This window comes from Cebus imitator, unplaced genomic scaffold (genome assembly GCF_001604975.1).
Source record: "Cebus imitator isolate Cc_AM_T3 unplaced genomic scaffold, Cebus_imitator-1.0 Scaffold17, whole genome shotgun sequence".
In the NCBI taxonomy this organism is placed as follows: Eukaryota; Metazoa; Chordata; class Mammalia; order Primates; family Cebidae; genus Cebus; species Cebus imitator.
In genome coordinates, this window is record NW_016107332.1 from 9,378,938 (window position 1) to 9,403,433 (window position 24,496).

Consider the following 24,496-nt stretch of genomic DNA (forward strand, 5'->3'; position numbering starts at 1 on the left):
TTCACAGTATTTTAACTAATTAATTCATTTTTTAAAAAAGAAAAATAATAGTTTAGAAGTAGCAGTGTGAAGCAAGATGTAATCTAAACCAATTTCTTTATTCAGAGGTGTATGTCATATGGTATACTTCTGCACCTTCACTTAAGAGGATGGCTGGGAATGGTGTCTTTTGGGAGAGATAGGTGTTAGGGCCTTTAAAGAAGAGTTTGAGAAGTTAAGATCATTTGCTGGTAATGTGACAGGTGGAGAAAGTAGAAGAGCATAAAGGATAGGAAAAAAAAAAAAAAGATGGAGTCAGATGTAAATTATTACCTGTCATTATGAAAGTCCATGATAAAGAAGAGTAGAAGTTGGCAAACTACAACTGTGAGGACACATTGAGCTTGGAACCTGTTTTTGTAATGTTTTGTTGGAACACAGATATGGTCATTCATTTACAAGTTGTCCACAGCATTTTGCTCACTACTGTGTCAAAGTGGAATAATACCAACACAAACTATGTGACCTACAAAGGCTAACGTACTTACTATATGACCTTTCATGGAGAAATGTTGGCAAAACCTTAAAGATCAATAAATTAATGGATTAAATTTGAGGAAATTTTTACAGATAATAAGAGGTATGAGTTAATGATATCTTTAAGGAGGGGTCAAGTACAACATAAGGTGATTTTCCTTTCTAACTGGAGTAATCATTAGATGGCTTAACCACGCTGTGATTGTCATGTCTACTTCTGTGTACCCTTACCTTGGAAGCAAGGGTAACAGTGATTGTAGGGCCTGCAATTACATTTGGAAGGACTGAAATAAAGATTATTTCAGAAACTGCAAACTCTACCCAAGAGCCTAGAGAAGAGATAATACTAAAGGTGTCGAGCTTAATCTAACCGGCCTAGGATTGTGATTTATTTGGTGAAAACTTTTATTTTTGGAATACATTATGTTAACAACATAAGCATATTAACCAAAGAAATGGTGTAGGTTTCAATCTTAGGAGAGTCTCAAATATCTATTCCACCATATAGTTTCACTAAGTTCTTTTCTAGTTATTTTTTGTTCTTATTTAAAATTTTGTGGACAAGCTTATTCATTAATTTCCCAACTTTAAGAAATAGAATAACATAACTGAACCTACATTTCTCAATTTGTTTATTTAGCTAGCTAATATTTATTAACCATAGGCTATGTATAAGGCACTGTTTTAGTCAATGAGTATTCAGCAAAGTTTTAGTCTTCATGAAATCAGTATTCTCATGAAAGACAACAAAATGTTAGAAAATACATACATAATATTATACCAGATTGTATGTTTAAAGAATAAAATTAAAGCAATAAAAATAGGAAATGGATGGACTATTTTATGCAGTCATAGAATACTGCTTTGATAATATTTGAGCAAAGATATGAATGATCAAGAAAACTATGAGAAAATATTTTTCTGAGCAGAAAGGTATAAAGGTGCTTAAATAGATACGAGGTTTGCCTGCTTGTAGGATAAAGGCCATTGTGGCTAGAGTGGGGTTATGAAGTCAGAGAGACAGCCAAGGACCTTATTAAGTAGAAGCTGTATATACAGTAAGAAATTTCCATTATGATATAACATTTAAAAATTACTGGCTGCTTATAGTGGCATGCGCTGTAAACCCAGTGACTCAGGAGGTGGAGGCAGGAGAATTGCTTGAACCTAGGATGCTGACATTGCAGTGAGCTGAGATTGTGCTACTACACTCCAGCCTGAGCAACAGAGAGAGGCTCCATCTGAAAAAATAATAATGATAAATAAATTTTAAAAAATAAAAACAAAAAGTCTGCCTGTCTGCTTTTGGGAAAATTAACTACAAAGAATGGGGTGCAAGAAAGGTCAGTCAGCTGGCTGAGAAGTCTTGCTTCAGGGTAAAATTTTATGTGTGGTTTATCAGGCTTGATCATAGGTAATGGAAAGGCTTTGCCTGTCTGGCCTCATTGGTAGAAGCTGTTTTCACCTCACCAAACTTGGTGTTTGGGTATGCATTATATGTTTACTGGAAAGATTTGCAGTCAAGGGCTCAGGTACTCCCTACTTTAGCAAACCATGCTCAGACACATATTTGCCTTGTTAACCCAGGCACCATCATTCAGAGGCCTGCATACCTAAGGCCTTTGCTAAGCACTTCCCAGGTGCCTTTGCCAAAATCCCTTTAACAGAGTCTTATACTTTTCTCCCTCTTTACTTAGTATTTTTCTACGCCTAGCCCTTTCTTCTCTCTCTCTCTCTTTCTCCTTCTCTCTCTCTCTCTCTGCCACCCAGGTCCATTAAAAGTCCTTCTGTTCAGAACTTTTTCACAGTAAATCAATTTTCCCTGTTTGTGCTGAATCCACCATGTCTTCACACAGTGCAATTCCATTGAGAAAAAAAAAAAAATGTAACACTGGAATTTGGTGCCTCCCTCATTTGATCCTTGCTTGCACTGTCACAATATGCAAATAAAGACTGGATTGACACTTTTGGTTTAGCATGTTACCTTAATTGACCAGCTCAATACCTCATTTCATGAACAGGCTGTGATATCTCCTGTCCTGTTTCCCCTGGACCTTCTCTTGCCCTTCCTATACTCTGTTCTGTATTTGAGAGAGGCTAGCTACTGCTATCAATGTTATAAATTCAGCTGTTGGAGGCACAGTAATAAACATAAATTGTTGCCTAGAACTTAGGGGACTAGCAAGAAATAAGGAATGATTATTGGTGGTTCAAGAGTTTGTTTTTGGGAGATAAAAATTTTCTAAAATTGATGTGATGGTTGCACATTCTGTGAATATAAAAAAAATCTTGATTTGTATACTTAAAATTGGTAAATAATATGGTATATCAACTATGTCTCAATAAAGCTTTTGAATATTTATGGTGACATTTAAACTAATTGAACTTAGAGATTTATTAAGTAAAAAAATATCATTACAAATCTAATGTAGAAAAAGAAAAGTGAGGGACTACACATTGAGATTTGGGAGTCACTTAGGTTGACTCCATTACCTGACTATTCTAAACAGTGTTTGATTTAATCATCCCATATTGTAGTTCCAAACTCTAACGTCACTTTGTACCTCATTAATATATATAATTATACATTGTTAATTTATGGTAAATTTAAAAAATATTTGTGGAACTAGTATTTTGAGATCAGAAAGGGAAGGAAGATCTGTAAAGGAACCACAGAGAGAAGGTAGATAAGGACACAGCCGTGGCAAGGAAGCCATGCAAATAGGGGTATGTATAGTTTCCAGGAAATTTATTTACATGGTATGGAATAAGGATTATTAGGCAAAAGAAAGAAAACTTTGATGAAGTAGGAATATAAATAAAGCATTATAGGAGCTATTTCCCTCGATGTCAAGAGTAGATGGGATTCATGGCACATCCAGTAAGTTCAGCAGTTCTAGCAAGAGAATAGGTAAAATATACATGTGCTGCTTTTGTTAGTTTAGTGGATCTGCTGCTGAGAACATGAAGTAGTTCACTTGTTTGCTTAAGTTTTCTCACTGAAATACAAAGCAATCTCCTGAGTCAAATGTAATAATAGATTTGAGATAGTAAAGAAGACATAAAAGATCATTGTCAGAGATTAGAAGAGGTGACAGATTAGAGAAAGTGGAAGCATTGCAAGATATTGCAAAGATTTTGCCCAAGATTTGTGGTCATTTACTTAGAGTAAAAATAATCAGTACAGTTAGGAGTCTTTTGCTCATCTACTTGCTTTTGCTCAATTTTGGGCATGAAGAATGCAAAACAACAAACAAGATTCAAATATGATATTGATGAAATTCAACTAAAATATAATTCAAGAATTTAGAATTTAATATACAGGCAGCAAGATGCTGCAACCAGGTTATTGGATGATTGATTACCCACTTCTTAAAGTCTTATTCTTCAATTTGGTATGTTAATAAATTTGCTCTGACCTAAACCTAAAGAAGAAGTGGTAGAAAACCTATCTTCTCCGTGGGATATAAAAATATACCTAAAGTGTAATATGGGTACACAATTTAATGCAAATATTTGATTCCAGTATTGACCCTGATATTTCAGAAAATTGTGGTTAATTGGGTAACTCTAGTTTTTGAAATATTAATATAATATTTATGATCTTTTAATAAATATATATGATCTTTAAATGAAAATATAAATAATTATGATCTTTAAATTATTAATTTTGAATACCTAAGAACTTCTTAGTTTCACATTTCTCATCAACATGTAACCATCATTAAATATTATCTACAATATACTTATTGTATTCTTAATGTAACAATTTTAGCATTGTTGTGTGCTTTACATAAGATGTCATCTTGTTTTAAAACATGTTTAATGAAAAACTTTTTATTTAGTGTTTAAACAAGATTTATGTTTACTAAAAATGTAAATGATCCCTAAGTTCAAATTATTTTTATCAGAAACCTTATATAGTTTGTGAAAGTTGTCAGAATTAAAATGGAGTCACTGATGTTGAGAAAACCCTGACAAATAGAGGCAGGAAAGTCCATGAAACAGGGTTCTCATGCTTGTATGACTGATAACAAAAGCTATTATAAATGACTGCAAAAAACACCATCTTGCACAAAAGCCATTGCAACCTTTCACAAAGAGCATTTCTGCAAAGACATCTGCCCTCCAATTTCATGTTGAATCCTGAACGGGTATCATTTTTTCCAATCTTTGTACCCAGTAATAATTATTTCAAAGTAATTATATAATCCTCCTAATTTTTATTGTTTAAAAACCTGTCTTCCTTCCTTTGGCCTGTTAAATATGTACATAGGTTGCTATGGAATGTGTATTTACATTGCAATGATTTATTTTTGAATAGATTTTCTTTTTTCTTTTTTTTTTTTTTTTTTAGATGGCCTCTGTGTGTTACTTAGGTTGACAAGTTCTAAAGACTAAAATTTGGAAACACAATTCACGTGATCTTTAATTACAGTTATATTATATTTACAGAACATTTTCATAGGCAAAATTGTAGTCAATTGTATAGTTGACACTTTGAAGGAAAACTCACTCATTTTACTGTATTTTCATCACTTTTGTTGAAAGAAAAAATTTTAATCTGATAAATTGCTTTGTAGTAGAAATCATATTAACACCAAGATAATCTGTTTATATATTCTACTTCCACAATGGAAGACTGACTCTTTATATTAGACTACAAGTAACTGAGAACTTAGTAATGTTAATGATATTTCAGAAATAATCAATGTATGAGTATGCAAGGAGTCAAGCCTCTTCCAAACTGTCAGTTTATGTAACTGCCTTGTGGCAAAACCAATATTAATGGCTGAGAATTCTTAATGCCCTAGGGCTCCCTTCATTTGCTAAGACATTATAATCAGCTATGTCAGGCTATATGGCTGCACCTCTGCCAACTCATGAATATATCATTCAAATGAGTGTCATAACAGACAGAAGTGTAAGTTGCTTCTGTCTTCTAAGCCTTCTGTCAAAAATTAGAATCTGGGGAATTAGAATTGTTGGAGACAAATAGAAAACTTACTAAATGCAATAAATCGAAGATAAACCTAATTGGAGAAATGATCATTAGGTCACTATTCAACTCCACATGGCCTTTACAAAATATAAAAAGAACATTGTAACTACAAATTCAAAATAGCCTAAAGCCTAAATGATTTATAGGTAATTTATGTTTTCCTGAGCTCACTAAATTTAAAAAGAAAGTAAAATCTATTGTTTTGCTCTCAGAAAATGGTAGTCTAACTAGATGATATATTTCCTAATTATTTTGCCTTACATTATTTCACTTTGTAACTGATTTTTTTTGCAAATAATACTAATGTTTTGCAAATAAATGTATATATTCAATACTATAGGCAGAAATATGTTTCATTTCAGCAAAATAATGACCAATTCAAGATTAAAATATACATATTTATAGCAAATTAATAGTCTCAGTACATAAAGCCATAACATAATTCTAAATGTGTTTTAAACAATTAAGCCAGCCTGCAATTTATATTGCCAAATATATATTGGGTACAAATATTTTGGAATTTAAGCCCCTCTTCTCTAGAAAGGTTTGCCTTTCACTCCACATTACAGAAAAGACAAGCATGTTTTTATAGAAAATTTCAGATTGCACTCACAAATGTTCTGCAAAAATTTACAATATTAATGTAATTCTTAGTGTTCTTTCATTAGTTCATGAACAAAGTAGTCATTTATTTTTAAGAAATTTTCACTAATTAAAACATAGATTTTTAGATACCAAAGAAGAAAAGTATCAGACTACCTGGTACTTTTTATTTTAAAGTGGCATACTCGCTTTATAACTTTTAATTAGTGATATTCATATATGATCATATAGACAATTGCCTGGAATGGCTAAGATTGTATAGTGGTCATAAATAAGGCTCAAAATGCCAGCCCCTATTATTTCTACAGCATTCATTCAGATAATCCTGAATAGGAGGCTGAAACTATTGCTCAAATTGCAACTTCTTTATCTGCCATCAACAGTTGGGCAATCATTCATAATGGTCTTCAGTGAGTAGCAAGTTCATGACAAAATCAATAACTACAGTATCAAATGAAACATCGATTTCCATTCAAGATTTGATTTGGCAGAATAGCACTTTGAAAAATATGACTCTCATATATTATTGCTAAATCCCTAAATTTACAATCTCACTAGTGTTTCTGCCTAAGTTAATATGAATTAGTATGTTTCCATTACTATAGTAATATAATCAATACAATAATTTATTTCTGACAGTAATCCTATCACTTAAAAAGAGCTGTTGCATACTGGTCAGTGCTTATGGTTATTTTCAAAAGATAATATTTTCAATCTCATTGACTTTACAAGTAATACTGCAGAGTTCCATTTTATTTTGAAATTTCTAATTTTTATTGGGAATTAGAAATTTGATGTTTTCTACTTTTAGATAATTTTCTTAGTGCTTTCTTAAGATTTATTTTTTTATTTTATTTATTTATTTGTTGTACTTGAACTACTGCGATGCATGTGCAGAACTTGCAGATTTGTTACATAGGTATACATGTGCTAGGATAGTTTGCTGCACCCATCAACCTATCATCTACATTAGGTATTTCTCCTAATGCTATCCCTCCCCTATCCCCTGACTGCCCAACAGACCACAGCGTGTGATTTTCCTCTCCCTCTGTCCATGTGTTCTCATTGTTCAACCCCAAATTATGAGTGAGAACATGTGGTGTTTGGTTTTCTGTTCTTGTGTTAGTTTGCTGAGAATAATGGTTTGCAGCTTCGTTCATGTCTCCGCAAAGACATGAACTAATTCTTTTTTATGGCTGCATAATATTCCATGGTGTATATGTGCCATATTTTCTTTATCCAGTTTAACATTGACAGGCATTTTAGTTAGCTTCAAACCTTTGCTATTGTAAACATTGCTACAATAAACATACATACACATGTGTTTTTATAGCAGAATAATTTATAATCTTTTGGGTATATACCCAGTAATTAGATTGCTGGGTAAAATATTTCTAGTTCTTGACCCTTGAAGAATCACCACGCTGTCTTCCACTATGGTTGAACTAATTTACACTCCCACCAACAGTGTAAAAGTGTTTCTATTTGTCCACATCTTCTCCAGCATCTGTTTTTTCCTGATTTTTAATGATCACCATTGTAACTGGCATGAGATGGTATCTCATTGTGGTTTTGATTTCCATTTCTCTAACAACCAGTGATGATGAGCTTTTTTTTCATATGTTTCTTGGCCACATAAATGTCTTCTTTTGAGAAATGTCTGTTCATATCCTTTGCCCACATTTTGATAGGATCATTTGTTTATTTATTGTAAATTTAAGTTCATTGTAGATTCTGGATATTAGCCCTTTGTCAGATGGATAGATTGCAAAAATTTTCCCCCATTCTATAGGTTGCTTGTTCACTCAGATGATAGTTTATTTTGCTGTGCAGAAGCTCTTTAGTTGAATTAGACCCCATTTGTCTATTTTGGCTTTAGTTGTAATTGCTTTTGGTGTTTAAGTCATGAAGTTTTTGCCCATATCTATGCTCTGAATGGTATTGCCTAGGTTTTCTTCTAGATTTTATGGTTTTAGGGCTTATGTTTATATATTTAATCCATCTTGAGTTAATTTTTGTATCAGATGTAAGGAAGGGGTCTGGTTTCAGTTTTCTGTATATGGCTGCTAGTTTTCCCAATGCCATTTCTTAAATAAGGAATCGTTTCCCCATTGCTTGTTTTTGGCAAGTTTGTCAAAAGATCAGATGTTTGTAGGTTTGTAGTGTTATTCCTGAGGCCTCTATTATTTTCCATTGTTCTAGGGATCTGCTTTGGTACCAGTACCATGCTGTTTTGATTATTGTAGACTTGTAGTATAGTTTGAAGTCAGATATCATGATGCCTCCAGCTTTGTTCCTTTTGCTTAGGATTGTGTTGGCTATACAGCCTCTTTTATGGTTCCATAGGAAATTTAAAGTAGTTTCTTTCTAATTCTGTGTAGAAAGTCAATTGTGGCTTGGTGGGAATAGCATTGAATCTATAAATTGCTTTGGGCTGTATGGCCATTTTAATCATATTGATTCTTCCTAACCATGAGTATGAAAGATTTTTCAATTTATTTTTGTCTTCTCTTATTTCCTTTAGCAGTGGTTTGTAGTTCTCATTGAAGAGGTCCTTCACATCCCTTGTAAGTTATATTCCTAGGTATTTTATTCTCTTTGTAGCAATTGTGAATGAAATTTCACTCATGATTTGCCTCTCTATTATTGGTGTATAGAAATTCTTGTGATTTTTGCACATTGATTTTGTATCCTGAGATTTTGTTGAAGCTCCTTATCAGCTTAAGGAGTTTTTGGGCTGAGACAACGGGGTTATCTAAATATACAATCCTGTCATCTGCAAACAGAGACAATTTGACTTTGGTTCTTCCTATTTGAATATGCTTTATTTCTTTCTCTTGCCTACTTTACCTGGCAAGAACTTCCAATAATATGTAGTATAGGAGTGGTGAGAGAGGGCATCCTTGTCTTGCGCTGGGTTTCAAAGGGAATGCTTCCAGATTTGCCCATTCAGTATTATATTGGCTGTGGGTTTGTCATAAATAGCTCTTATTATTTTGAGATATGTTCCATAAATAGTTTATTGAGTGTTTGTAGCATGAAGGGTTGTTGAATTGTATTGAAGGCCTTCTCTGCATCTATTTAGATAATCATGTGTTTTTTGTCATTGGTTCTGTTTATGTGATGCATTATGTTTGTTGATTTGCATATGTTGAACCAGCCTTGCATCCCAGGGTAGAAGCCAACTTGACTGTGGTAGATAAGTTTTTCATGTGCTGCTGGAGCCGATTTGCCAGTATTTTATTGAGGATTTTCACATCGACATTCACCAGGTATACTGGCCTGAAATTTTGGATGATGCTGGCCTCATAAAATGAATTAGGGAGGGGTCCATCTTTTTTTACTGTTTGGAATAGTTTCAGAAGGAATGGTAACAGCCTCTCGTTGTACTTCTGGTAGAATCCATCTGGTTCTGGGTTTTTATTGGTTGGTAGGCTATTAATTACTGCCTCAATTCAGAACTTGTTATTAGTCTATTCAGAGATTTGACTTCTTTCTAATTTAGTCTTGGGAAAGTGTATGTGTTTAGGAATTTAGTCATTTCTTCTAGATTTTCTAGTTTATTTGCATAGAGTTATTTATAGTATTATATGATGGTATTTTGCATTTCTGTGGGATAAGTGGTGATCTTGCCTTTATCATTTTTTAATGTGTCTATTTGATTTTTCTTTCTTTTCTCCTTTATTAGTGCAGCTAGTAGTCTATCTATTCTGTTAATCTTTTCAAAAAAACACCTCCTGGATTCACTGATTTTTTTTGAAGTGTTTTTCATGTCTCTATTTCCTTCAGTTTTGCTCTGATGTTAATTATTTCAGCATATTTTCTATAAAACTTTTGATGAATTTACTCCATTAATGTGTTTATGTAGAACTTAGTTATTACTTTAACTAACAATGGCTTTTTTATGAAAGTGCGGTGTCAGGATTATGAGTATCAATATGAGAAAAGAAAAGAAAAATACCAATATATTAATAGATGTGTCCATAATATAGACTATGAAAATTATAATGTAATATTTACAAGGAAAACTATATTTTATATGTCAAAATATTTACAAAACAATATTTTTCATGTGTAATTACTTATTGTTTTTCTCATATAATTAAACATTTTATGAGAAAATTTGATAAAAACTTTAAAGTAACAAAAATACACACATATAGTTGTAATAATTTCTTTAATATGTCTGTTTCTCTGAAATTTAACTCTGTATCTAAATTACTTTTCTACATCTATAAATTTTCCAAATGTGCCAGCTATTGCACATCTTAAAATAGTGGCTAGCCTGGCAATGTTTCAATAATTCCACCCACAAAACAATTATAAAACAAATACAGTTAATAAAAATTGTGCCCATCTCTAAATAAAATGAACAATTTAGAATGTGTTAATATTTTTTTGCTAGAAAAATTGTAAAAGTTTAAATATATTTTTTTATTTTATAAAATATTGTATTTAATATTTTCTATTATAACTATATTATTAACAGATATTATATTTATAAAGAGAATGATCCATGCACTGAGAAAAGGAATGTATACTCTGCAACTGCTGGATGAAATGTTCTGTATATGTCTATAAAATCTTTTGGCCTATAGTGTACATTAAGTCTCATGTTTCTTTGTTAATGTTCTGTTTGAAAGATCTGTCCAATGCTTGAAGTGAGATGTAAAAGTCTCCAGCTATGATTGTATTGGGGTCTATCTCTGTATTTTGTCCTAATAATATTTTATTTATATATCTGCATGCTCCAGTGTTGGGTGCATATGTAGTCAAAATTGTTATATTCTGTTGTTGAAATGACCCCTTTATCATTATATAGTGACTTATTTGTCTCTTCTTGTAGTTTTGGTCTTGAAATCTATTTTGTCTGATATAAATACAATGATTCCTGCTCTTTTCTGATTTCCTTTCACATGGAATAGCTTTATTTTTAGTCTAGATGTGTCTTTATAGGTAAAGTGTGTCTCTTGTAGAAAGCTGATAATTTGCTTTTTCATCCATTCAACTAATCTGTGTCTTTTGATATAAGTTTTTAGTCCACATACATTCAAGGTTGTTATGGATAAATAAGAACTTACTCCTGCCATTCTGTTATTTGTTCTCTGTTTTTTAGCCTTCCCTTCCTTCTTTCCTCCCTATCTTCCTCATAGTGAAGGTAATTGATTTTCCCTGTTAATATAATTTAGTTTCTTGCTTTTTATTTTTTGTATCACCATTTTATATTTTTTTGGTGTCTGGGCATTGAAGAGTTAGGTAAGTTAGGTAGTTATTGCAGTCATCACTGTCTGGGCTTATTTGTAACCATCCTTCTCTGGAAGGCTTTCCAATTATTTGAAATGACTTTGGTGTTGTGATCTAGGCTGTTTCTATTTTAGGGGGCACCCCAAGCCCAGTAATGCTGTGGTTCTTGCAGACTCATAGAGGTAAAAACTTGATGATCTTGTATAAAATCTGGCTTTCTTTTCCTGTGTTAGTTTGCTGAGAATGATGGCTCCCAGCTTCATTCAGGTCCCTGCGAAGAACATAATCTCATTCCTTTTAATGGCTGCATAGAATTCCATCGTGTATATGTACCACATTTTCTCTATCCAGTCTATCATTGATGGGCATTTGGCTTGGTTCCTAGACATTGCTATTATAAATAGTGCTGCAATAAATATATGTGTGCATGTGTCTTTATATTAGAATAATTTATATTCCTTTGGGAATATACCTAGTAATGGTATTACTGGGTTAAATGGGATTTCTGGTTCTAAATCCTTGAGGAATTTCCATATTGTGTTCCACATGGTTGAACCAATTTACATTCCCATCAACAATGGAAAAGCATTCCGATTTCTCCACTGTCTCACCAGAGTCTACTGTTTTCTGACTTCTTAATTATTGCCATTCTGACTGGCATGTGATGGTATCTCCCTGTGATTCTGATTTGTATTTCTCTAATGATCAGTGATGTTGAGACTTTTTACATGTGTTTGTTGGCCACGTAAATGTCTTCTTTTGAGAAGTGTTTGTTCATATCCTTCACCCACTTTTTGATGAGGTTGTTTGATTTTTTTCTTGTAAATTTGTTTAAGGTCATTGTAAATTCTGGATATGAGACCTTTGTCAAATTTTCACTCATAAGTGAAAGTTGAACAATGAGAACAAATGGACACCAACTGGGAGGGAAACATCACACACCATTGCCTGTTGGAGGCTGAGGGGAGAAGGGAGGGAAATTAGATGGGTCAATAGGTACATCAGATTGCCATGGCAGACATATACCTATGTAACAAACCTTCATGCTCTTCACGTGTGTCCTGGAACTTAAAGTTAAAAAAAAAAAAAAATAGGCCTTACCAGTCATGAAATAGCTAGACAGGGAAGTAACATGCTGCTTTAGGACTATAAAGAATGACACTGAAGCTTAATATCTTTGTGACCCAGACCATATAGATACTCATGAGAAAGGATTCTAACTTAGCAAATGCTTATAAATAACATTTTTCTGGTGTTTTAACACATAATTTTACTTACTGTTCTTTATAAGCTGCAGAACATCATCTCTAAATGATTCTTTTTTTACAAGACAAAATCGTTTTATGTTGCTTCAGTTTCTTTAAATACTTACTGTTTCTTTTGAGACCAAAAATTTTCATCAAGAAAACAAGTCACCCTGATTGTAAAATTTTACATATTACATTGCCTTTAAGCACTATGATTGGAGGCCTTTTTTTCCCAATTTGTTTAATAATCCTTGGTTAAATTCACATGTATCTAAAGTAAAATAGCTGCATTACTCTATTCTGTAAGGATAAGAAAAAGTATTTAATTTCAGAGAATTAACTGAAATTGAAAAGTAAGTGAATTAGCTGAAGAATTCATTTAAAATATCAGAGATATTAAAAAATCTGGATTCCTTTGGCTCTCCAGTATGTGAATGCTTAATTATAATTGTTATATGTTGAATGGATATTTAGAATAACTCACCAGGCACCTAAAGCTGCTATCATAGGAAAATGAGACAACGTTGAAAAGTAAAAATATTATCTGGAATAAAAATATATTCAAGTTAATCCATACCTAAGTGTTTTCTGTTTAATACTGCAGATTGGTTCTTTGCCCACATTTGTTTAAAACTGTTATTGTAACGTTAGTGTATCCTTTTGGATTGTGTCTTTGTCATGAGCCCATTGAGAAAAATAGTTCTACAAATGATGTGAAAGTCGTTATCATCACAGAATGAATGTATGATTGTATTAAAATCAATTACCCACAGGAGACAAAAAGAACACAATTTTGCCAATAAAAACAAAATATATGGGAGAATTAGCTGGATTACCATGTAGAGACTCTGGTTGTCTTCCATTAATTCATTCTAGACAGAGGCTGTCTTTCTGTTCTGAGCCACCTAAAGCTGGGGGATGTGACACAAGCACCCCTTTGGCCACCACCTCTAAGGCTGCACTGGACTAAACCTGAAGCCAGTACAATACTGGGTATTACCCAAGACCTGCTATAACCACTCCCTAGCTACTACCTATGTTCACTCAAGGCCCTGGAGCTTCGCAATTAGCAAGTGACAAATCCAGTCAGGCATGTGGGACTAGTAGTATACTTCAATTAACAAGAGTAGTAGGGATATACTGATTATTCTGTAGCACTTTAGTGTTCATGGGGATCAAGTTGTTTTTACTTTGAGGCTAGCATAAATAAATATAAATAAATTACAAACTTTATTCTACATGTCTTTGGTAGACATGGGTGCTAGTTTCTGTACACATATAGAAAAGAGATAATTGAGTCATAAGAAATGTATACATTTAGCATTAGTATGTACTTCTTTTGTAGTTTTCCAAAGTGGCTGTAGCGCTTTACATTAAAAGCAATATATCAAAGTCTCAGTTACTCTACATTTCATCAAAGCCAGTATTGTCATTAACATTTTTAAAAAGCTCTCCGATAGGTGTATTAGTATTTTATAGAGACTTTAATTTACAAACTCCTAATGACTAAAAATATTGAAAATCATTACAGATGCTTACAGGTATTCTGCATTTATTCTTCCATGAAAGGAGATTCAAAATGTTTGCTGTTTTCTCTTTGATTGTGATATCTGACTATTGGCTATTTATTTGTAGCTATACATTATATTATTGGTATGAGTCCTAGCTTCTCTTTTAAGTCATGCCTTTGGTGACCAAAAATCTCAATTTCAATAAAGTCAAATTTATAAATGATTTCTTTTACAGTTAGTCATTTATGTATCTTACTAATAAATATATACATTCTTGGAGGTCATAAATATATACTTTTTGGGTTTTTTATTCCTTAGGTATATTATTTTATATTTTAGTTTTACCTATGATCCAGTTCAAATTAAGTTTTTTATATATGTGTAGGTCTGTATTTGTATTCTCTATGTGGTTTATTTAATCTCTTAGCTTATTATTGTGCCAGGTTTACAGTTCTTACATAATAAAAATTTCAAGTAAACCTTGATATCAGGTGACAGAGTTAGCTAACACTGTTTTCCTCTTTAATTTTTTTATAGATATTCTGGTTATTTGACATTTCTACATGAAATTTAAAATTGCATAGTCAACTTTGAAAAGTGCTGATATTTTAATTGGGGTTGCATTCAATTTTGGGGAGACATGAATCTATATATGTTGAGTGTTCTGATTTATCAGCATGATTATATATCTACTTATTTTTGTACCTTAAACTTTCTCTTGTCCATGTTATGTAGGTTTTAATGTAAAGTTTAAATTCTTAAAAAATTAATTTTAATAAGTTGAAATTTATGATTTTATAAATGTTAGAAAAATATAGAAGTTTAAAAAACATACATAAATTATGATACTGGTATGTACACAAAAATAGAAAAGTAAATCAAAGGAAAAAACTGATCGATATTAAAATAGACCTACCAGGATTAACATCACTGGTTATAATTCTGAGGAGCGTTAAACATTTATTTTCTATATACATGTACACATAATATTACTACAAAGCCAGTATTATTAAGCAAAACATATAGAAGATTACTACAGCCTTATGTTTTTCATATTGTCTTTTAGACAAGTTGTACAGTATAATGGATCATTGACAATTTTCTGTTTAAAGGTCTTGAGATTCACCCTGATTAAATATTTCTCTTCCTAGTTTATGCCTTATTGTTAACAATTTGACATTTAGGTCACAAATTGGTGTTTCTTTGTAAATATGGAAGTTTATGGAGACAAAACACACGCAAAATATAAGCTGGACAATGTGTGCTATATTGCATGACTCATCTTAAGCTTAACGGCAGCACTTGTAATTTCAAGTTTTAAATCAAATGAATTTTGATATTGCTGGATAAAACTCATATTCTATGGGGGATTTATACAAACTAATGCCCTCAAAAATATCCAATCTGAGGATTGAGAAATCCTCAGAATTACTGAATATGTTATTTTACATAGCAAAAGAGTCTTTCCAGACACAGCTAAGTTGATGTATGTAGAGATGGGAAGATTATTTTGGATGTTCCAGGTGAGTACAATGTATCACATGAATCCTTAAAAGCAAAGAATCTTTTCTATCTACAGAACTAGAGAAAGAGCAGCATGAGGACTCTGCCTACCATTGCTGGCTTTGATAATGAAAGAAGGGGTCCCAAGTCAAATAATGTAGGTGGCCAGTAGAAAAGAAAAGAAAATATATTCTCTTTTAGAAACTCCAGGAAGGAATGCAGCCCTGCTGAGGTATTGATTTTAGCCAACTGAGACCAATGTTGAAATGCTTAAAACAATTTGTGTTGTTTGAAGACACTTAGTTTATGGTAACTTTTTACAGCAATTGGAAGCAGATATATATATCTATATATGCAAACACACACACATACACAAACACATGCACATATACATGAACATAATACACACGTGTATATGTGTATGACAGATATACACATATGCATATATTTAATATTCATATTTACACGTATCATGTGTTATACTTTATCAAAGTCAGATGATATCTTCCTTAAATACTCTAAGTCTTTTAAGAAAATAATTCCTTGCTGATTCATCACAAAATCAATTTTAATATTATCCAAATATTTGATGAGTAATAGTTACAAATCAATGTGATTATTACTACCCTTTTGTATTCCATTATTAGTTGAATACATGATATATTCACGTTTTTCACAGCATACAATTTTAAATGTAAGCTAAAGCATGAACATTGTAAAATGTTTTGAAAAATGTTCAAAGTAATTTTGGATGCTGTGGTAATGGCAAATGGGAACAGATGGCAGATAGTGGATAATCAATCTCAGTTACTTAGACTGAAATCAACCCCTAAAATAAAGCAGAGTAATTCATCAAGATAGAGAAATATTCATTAAAATCACTGTAATTCCTTCAATTTGATTTTTTATTTAGAAGCATAACTGCAGTTGTCTCTGTTGTTAGAACCTGCTCCCAGACAGGAGAATGCCCTATCTAAGCATGTGTTGCTTGATTTTAGACAGATATAAAGTTTGATAGTATATTTCAGTCTATGTTGTTATGCTGCTATTAAAGTATGTGTATGACCTAAGAACTCAAATTGTAAATTTATGCAGCCACATGTATACAATATTGTTCAATCATATTAAAATTGATGTAGATTTAAAAAGTGATTTGAAACAGAAAATCTTTTTAAACATTGAAATTAACATAGATATATATGTCTGTATTTAGCCAAACTACACAGTTTACTAATATCATATTAATTAACAAATTTATATCATGGTTCATGGAAACATGTATACATGTAACTCAGAAACATACATTCATACAAAATGAATACACAATTTATTTTGGAGGGAACATATATACAAATTTATGTACTCAGTTGAGAGTTTTACACATAGAATTATAACGTCTACACCCATATCCCTACTTTCTTTGCCTCTATTAAGTATTTTAGCATTTTCTGGGGATCAAGAGAAATGTCTTAGCTTTGGATAAAATGGACTCCAATTCCTGTTTCATAACACTATATAAAAATATTAGTATGTGTCTGACATTCTCTTGCTCCAAAGTTTTTCCTAAGATAGTCTTTGTTAGAGGTTATTTTCTATAGACTTATTAGTTGGCACATTTGCAAATATTAAAAAGTTTTGCTCAATACATTTCTGCCAATATATTTGTCCCACTATTGGTGGGAAAGTGAAATAGTACAATCTCTATGGAAAACAGCATGGAGATTTCTCAAAGAAGTAAACATAGAACTACCGTTTGACTTAGCAATCTAACTACTAGATATATGTCCAAAAGGAAAGAAATCATTATATCAAAAAGATGCCTGCACTTGTATGTTTATTGCAGCACTATACACAATAGGAAAGATATGAAATCAACCTCAATTTCCATCAGTAGAGAACTGTATAAAGAAAATGTTTTATGTATATAGCACAAACACACACACACACACACACACACACAACATGGAATACTCTTCAGCCATAAAAAAAGAAGGAAATCATGTCTTTTGCAGCAATATGAACAGACCTGGAGGCATTATCTTAGGTGACATAACTCAGAAACATAGAAAGTCAAATACAGCATGTTCTCACTTATAAATGGGAGCTAACAATGGGTACACATGAACACACAGAATGGAATAATAGACGTTGAAGATTCCATTAGGTGGAAACGTGGGAGAAAGATGAGAGGTGCAAAGTTACCTATTAGTTACAATGTTCACTGTTTGAGTGATGGGTACACCAAAAGCCCAGATTTCACCATTATGCAAAATACGCATGTAAAAAGCCAGTGTTTGTATCCCTTAAATATATAAACATAAAAAATTTAAAAATATATATGTTTGCCTATTACCTTTAAGGAAGATTTAGTTTTCTTCATTATATTTTTCAAATACACAAAGACTGTCTTACCACAGTGTTACTTTTCCTTTCTAGTCCATTGAGCCCAAAAAATTTTTTTTTATAAAATCTCCACTGTTTATTTTTCTTTACTCCCATTAGTAACCAGTGGGAAAAGATGCAATTGGCCCTCTTTATTTTTGAGTTCCTATTTCACAGATTCAACCAATTTCAGGTTGAAAATATAGCTAGACCTAGATGCTTGATTCTGTACTGAACATAAATAAACTTTTTTCTTGTGATTATTATCTAAATGATATAGTACAACAACTATTTACATAGCATTTATATGGTTTTGTGTATTATAAGTAACCTAGAGATGACTTAAAGTATATGGCAATATGTTCAAATACCACATCGTTTCATATAAGAGCTTTGAACATCTGCAAATTTTGGTGTCAAGGAGAGAGTTGGAACCAATCTCCATAGATAGTAAGGATGACTTTATTTCTTAAGTGGATAACAAAAACTTGCAGAAAATTTAAAAACATTTTACTCATAATTGGCATTTATAATCTTACCATGGTCAAAGTTATACAATTAGGTACACACAAATAAAAATAAGAGGATTTTTGGTAAATAAATTAAAATCCATATTTTAAAATAAAACTTTCTAAAATACTTTACACACATGTAAAATAAGTAAAATAATGTATTGAGGACTTTATAAATTACCATAAAGGAAAAACACTCATTAAGATATAATCTAAGTTAATAAATTCATCATTAATAACATTCCTAAAATCCCATCATGACTACTTTTAGTATCTAGCCATTTAAGTACAACATTTCTAGAGATAACTTGTATAAATAATACATGGTCATGAGTGGAAATATTTATTTTTCTACGTTCTTTTATTTTTAACGTTTTGTCTTATTTTAGCTATATTTGAACGTTTTGTCATTTAAATTAATTACTGGATAGCTTTAGAGTAAGTATAATGGTGCCCTGAACAAATATTAGAAAATGTACAAAAGGATCTATTGAGGTGAAAGTAATATGTTTAAAGATATAAAAATTTTAAAAGTAAAAATTCTGAAAAAAAAGAATTCGTAATTAAAAGAATGCTTCAATAAAATCAAGTGTAGTAACAAAGGAAAAAATACTGTGATGTTTTGGAGGTAAATTAATTAATTAAACAATTAAAGAAAGCATCCAACAAGTCCATCTATTCCTCAAGTAGAATAACTCCTGGATGCATGAACTTGCAGGTCCCATGCACCTATTCCAACTTTCTGACAATAAGCAACTATATTATGATCTTAAGTTTTCATTCTCCATGTGGTAAAACTTCTTAGGTTGTCATATCTCCTTCTTTATTTCGATGGACCTATTAATCTGCATTATTAATACTCAATTGTTATGTTTCAAATGAGAGAACACATATATTTATTTTAAATAATTAAAATATATGACAAAGATACTGATGTGGAGAAAATTACAAAAAATTGAATAAATCTATGAAATACACTATTAATGAAAATTTAACCAATTACAGATGATACCCCGTGTAAAATGGTTTGATTTAATAATTTTTCAACATCATGGTGGTACTAATGCAATATGCACTCTATAGAAACTGTGCTTTGAGTTCCCATACAACTATTTTGTTTTCCATTTTTAGAACAGTATTTACTAAATTACATGAAATACTCAACATTTTATTATGAAATTTATTTGTCTTAGATGATTTTTCTCAACTGTAGGATTAGGTAAATGTTCTGAGCACATTTAAGGTAGACTGTATTAACCTATGAGGATTGATAGGCTATTTGTATTAAATGCATTTTGACTTCAATATTTCCAAATTCTAATAGGTTTATTGGTATATAACCCTCTTCAAGCATTCAGCTACAACTTGACAAGGTAGGGTTATATCCCAATTAAAAGTTTTTAGCAGGATAAAAGTACAAGGGGGTTTTAGAACAACAAGCAGAATTAACCCAAATAAGACTACCTCAAGACAGTTAACAATCAAATTCCAGAAGCTCAAGGATAAAGAAAGGATTCTAAAGGAAGCAAGAGAAAAGAAACAAATAACATGTAAAGGAGCTCCAATATATCTGGCAAAAGACTTCTCAGTAGAATCTTTACAGGCCAAAAGAGAGTGACATTACAAAAAGTGCAAAAGGGGAAAAAAAATCTTTAATTCTAGAATAATATGTCCAGTGAAAATATACTTCCGTTCTGAAGGAGAAATAAAGACCTTCACATACAAGCAATAACTGAAGGATTTCATCAACACCAGACTTGTCCTTTAATAAATGCTAAAGGGAGATCTTCAATCTGAAAGAAAAGGACATTAGCAAGCAATGAGAGATTATGGGAAGGTACAAAACTCCCTGGTAATAGAAGGTACACAAACAAATACAGAATATTATAATGCTGTAACTGTGCTATATAAACCACTGATATTTTGATTAGGAAGTATAAAAGAGAAATCAATTAAAAATAATAATTTTTTAAGACTTAGACAATATAAATACAATCAACAAAAATTTAAAAAGCAGGCAAAGTTCAAATGTAGACTTTTTTTTCCCCCATGCTTTCTTCTATTTCTTTATTTTTAGTCTAGGTGTATCTTTATATGTTAAGTATGTTTCTTGGAGGCAGTGGATTGCTGGGTCTTGTTCTTCCATTTATTTAACAAGTCCATGTTTTTTGATAGGAGAGTTTAGTCCATTTACATGTAATGTTATTATTAGTAAAGACTCACTGCTGCCATTATTTAAATTAATTTATTTTATTTTTTGATTTTTTTCTTCCTTCTTCCTTACCATCTTCCTTATAGTGAAGGTGATTTTTCTCTGGTGTTTTATTTATTTATTTATTTATTTTTGTGTGTGTGTTTGTTGCTCTTTACTTTTCTCTGTTGTGTGATTTTTATTTGAGGTTTCCATGAGAATTGCAAATAATGTCTTCTAACTCATTGTTTTATATTCATGACAATATAACACCACTTTTATAAACAAATGGCAAACTCACAAATGAGCAGAGAAAACAAATCAACATCATTGATTATCAGAGAAATGCAAATCAAAGCTAAAATGAGATTTTATCTCAAGCCAGTTAAAATTATTTATATCCAAAAGATAGAAAATAACAAATCCTCGCAATGATGTAGAGATAAGCAACCCTTATGCACTGTTGTTGGGAATGCAAATTCATACAGATACTATGGAGAAAAATTTGAAGCTTCCTCAAAATTTAAAAATAGAGGGATCTCATATTATCCAGTGGTCTCATTGTTAGGTATAATACAAAAGCAAAAAAATGAATATATTGAAGAGATACCTGCACTCCTGTGTTTATTGGAGCACTATTTGCAACAGCCAAGACTTGGAGGAAATCTGAATGTTATTCAGCAGATTGATGGATAAATAAAAGATGGTACTTACACATTAGTACAAGGGAGTACCATTTAGCCATAATAAAGAATGACATCCTGTCATTTGCAACAATATTGATGGAACTGGAGGACATTATTTTAAGTGAAGTAAGTCAGGCACAGAAAGACAAACATTATCTGTCCTCACTTATTTGTGGGAGGTGAAAATTAACATAATTAAACCCATGGAGATTGAGATAGAAGGATGATTACCAGAGGCTGTGAAGGGTAGTGGGGGTCAGGGCAGGGGAAGGAAGTAGGTATATTTAATTGGTACAAAAATATAGTTAGAATGAATAAGATCTACTATTTGACAGAATAACAGGGACATTACATCAACAATAATATGCTGTACATTTAAAAATAAATATAAGTGTATAATTTGACTGCTTGTAATACAAAGAAAGGATAAATGCTTTAGGTGATGGATACTCCATTTATCCTGCTGTGATTACTATGCATTTATGCCTGTGTAAAAACACAGACATGTATTTTGATACAGGCATACAAAGTCTGCAAAATGCATACAGTGCAATACAAAAATGTCTTATGTACCCATAAACGTGTACACCTGCTATGTTCCCACAAAATTAAAAATTATAAAATAAAGGAAATCTAACATTGTTTTTAAAATTTAAAAAAATCGGAAAATTTAAGTAAATGTTTATGTCAAGAAGTAGAATTAAAGTACCACATCTAAGCAGGTTACAAATGAACTACATTTCAGATACAATCATTATGGTCTTAAACATCTTTTAATGGGGCAGAGAAAGTTCTTGGAATTTCTTTGTGTGCCACAAATATGTGGAAACTGGAAATGGACATGTATATAATGAAAAATTTGGGAAGAAGATAACTGCAGATTGTGATAAGTATTTTTTTTAACTTTTTTTAGTACAATACTAATGAAAGTAAAATAAAATGCTTAATTATAGAAATTGAACATGAAGGTATTTATCTTTTCAGCATTGTATATTGCAAACTATTAATATAAAGACTCTCTGAAAAATGGAACATTGACTTAATGGCCATGAAACTTTATTTTTCCTCTTCATCTATATTCAATTTACCCTGTGCAATTTTAAAAAAGCTTTAAAGAATATATAAATATATATGTAAAAGTTATATTGAACTTTTGAAAAAATTGATATTTTAAGTCACTCTGTGTGACAGTTCAAGATTATTACCTAATTGTGTTATTATTTAAATGTATTTTTTCATGTGAGTTTGTTATTCTGTTACTGACATCAAAGACATTAATCAAACTGTCTTAGTCATTTTAAAAAATGACTTTGATATAAATTTTCTGTAGTTCATAGGGTACTATATGAGGCATATGGGAGGCTATAAACAGAGGAGAGTTCCTTACTCTGCTTTATCCATAATCAGTGCTTGTCAACACTAGCATCTGTAGCATGTACTGATTGAACATATTTTTCCAAATAAAAGTGAAGTAACAAATCCCACAAGATCAACAGTGTTTAATGTGAATATTGGTATTTTAAAATAAGATTTACCTCTTTAATGCAAATATCTCATATAATTTTAGTTTATTGCAGAATTTTATGACTATTTGCTATTCAAAAGACATATCTCTTCCCTCATCAAATTTTAGATGAATTAATATTGCAGTGTCAAATACATCTTAACTAGCACTGATGCTGCAATTAAATATTTGTGTATACTTGTGCAAGAGATTTAATTTTTAGCATTGTTTAATCAAATTTAAAATAAGAATATTATTCATTTCTATCAGAATTGTGGGTCTTATAAAATTTCTGTATTATGTGTTACATAAATTTTAGTGCCCATAGACATTTCTTGTTTTTTTACCAATGTCTTTTTCTTAATTTTTTGGGGGTACACAATATATATTGTATATATGGTATATATAGTATATATGATATACTATGTGCACACGAAATTTAAGAAAAATTAAGAAAAAATAATGTATATGTATTTTATTATTATTTTATTAAATATATATATATATATATATATATGGGGTATGCAAGATGTTTTGATACATGCATGCAATGTAAAATAAGCCCATACTGGAGAATGGGGCATCCATCTTCTCAAGCATTTATCCTTTGAGTTACAAACAATCCAATTGCACTCTTTATTTTACAGTGTACAATTAAGTTATTATTGACTATAGTCATCCTGTAGCACTATCATATAGTAGGTCTTGTTCATTCTTTCTATTTTTTGTATGCATTAATATTATCCCCACCATCCCCCCCAGCCCTTCACTACCTTTTCCAGCCTCAGATAACCATCCTTTTATTTTTTATATCCATGAGTTTAACTATGTTAATTTTCACCTCCCACAAATATGTGAGAACATGTTAAGATTGTTTTTCTGTGCCTGGCTTATTTCACTTAACATAATGATCTCCAGTTCCATCCATGTTGTTGCAAATGACTGGATAGCATTCTTTTTTTATGGCTGAATAGTACTGTGTTGTGTGTATGTAGCACATTTTCCTTATCCATTCATCTGTCAATAGAAACTTAGCTTCCTAATCCTCTCTATTGTAAACAGTGATGCAGCAAACATAGGAGCTCAGATATCTCATCAATATACTGATTTCCTTTCTTTGGAGTATATATCCAGCAGTGGGATTACTGGATTATATGGCAGCTCAAGTTTTAGTTTGTTGAGGAATCTCCAAACTGTTCTCTATGGTGGTTGTAAAAATTTACATATCCACCAACAGTATACAAGAATTCCATTTTCTCCACATCCTTGCCAGCATTACTTATTACCTGTCTTATATATAAGCCTTTTTAACTGGGGTGAGATATCTCATTTTAGTTTTGATTTGCATTACTCTAATGATGAATGATGTTGACCTCCTTTTTACATGCCTGTTTGTTATCTGTATATCTTCTTTTGAGAAATGTCTGTTCAAATGTTCTGCCAATCAAATTTGTTGATTGGATTATTAGGTATTTTTTTTTTTAATAGAGTTGTTTGAGCTCCTTATATAGTCTGGTATTGAATCCCTTTTCAAATGGGTAGTTTGCAAATGTTTTCTCCCATTTTGTGAGATAACTGCTCTTCAGTTTGTTGAT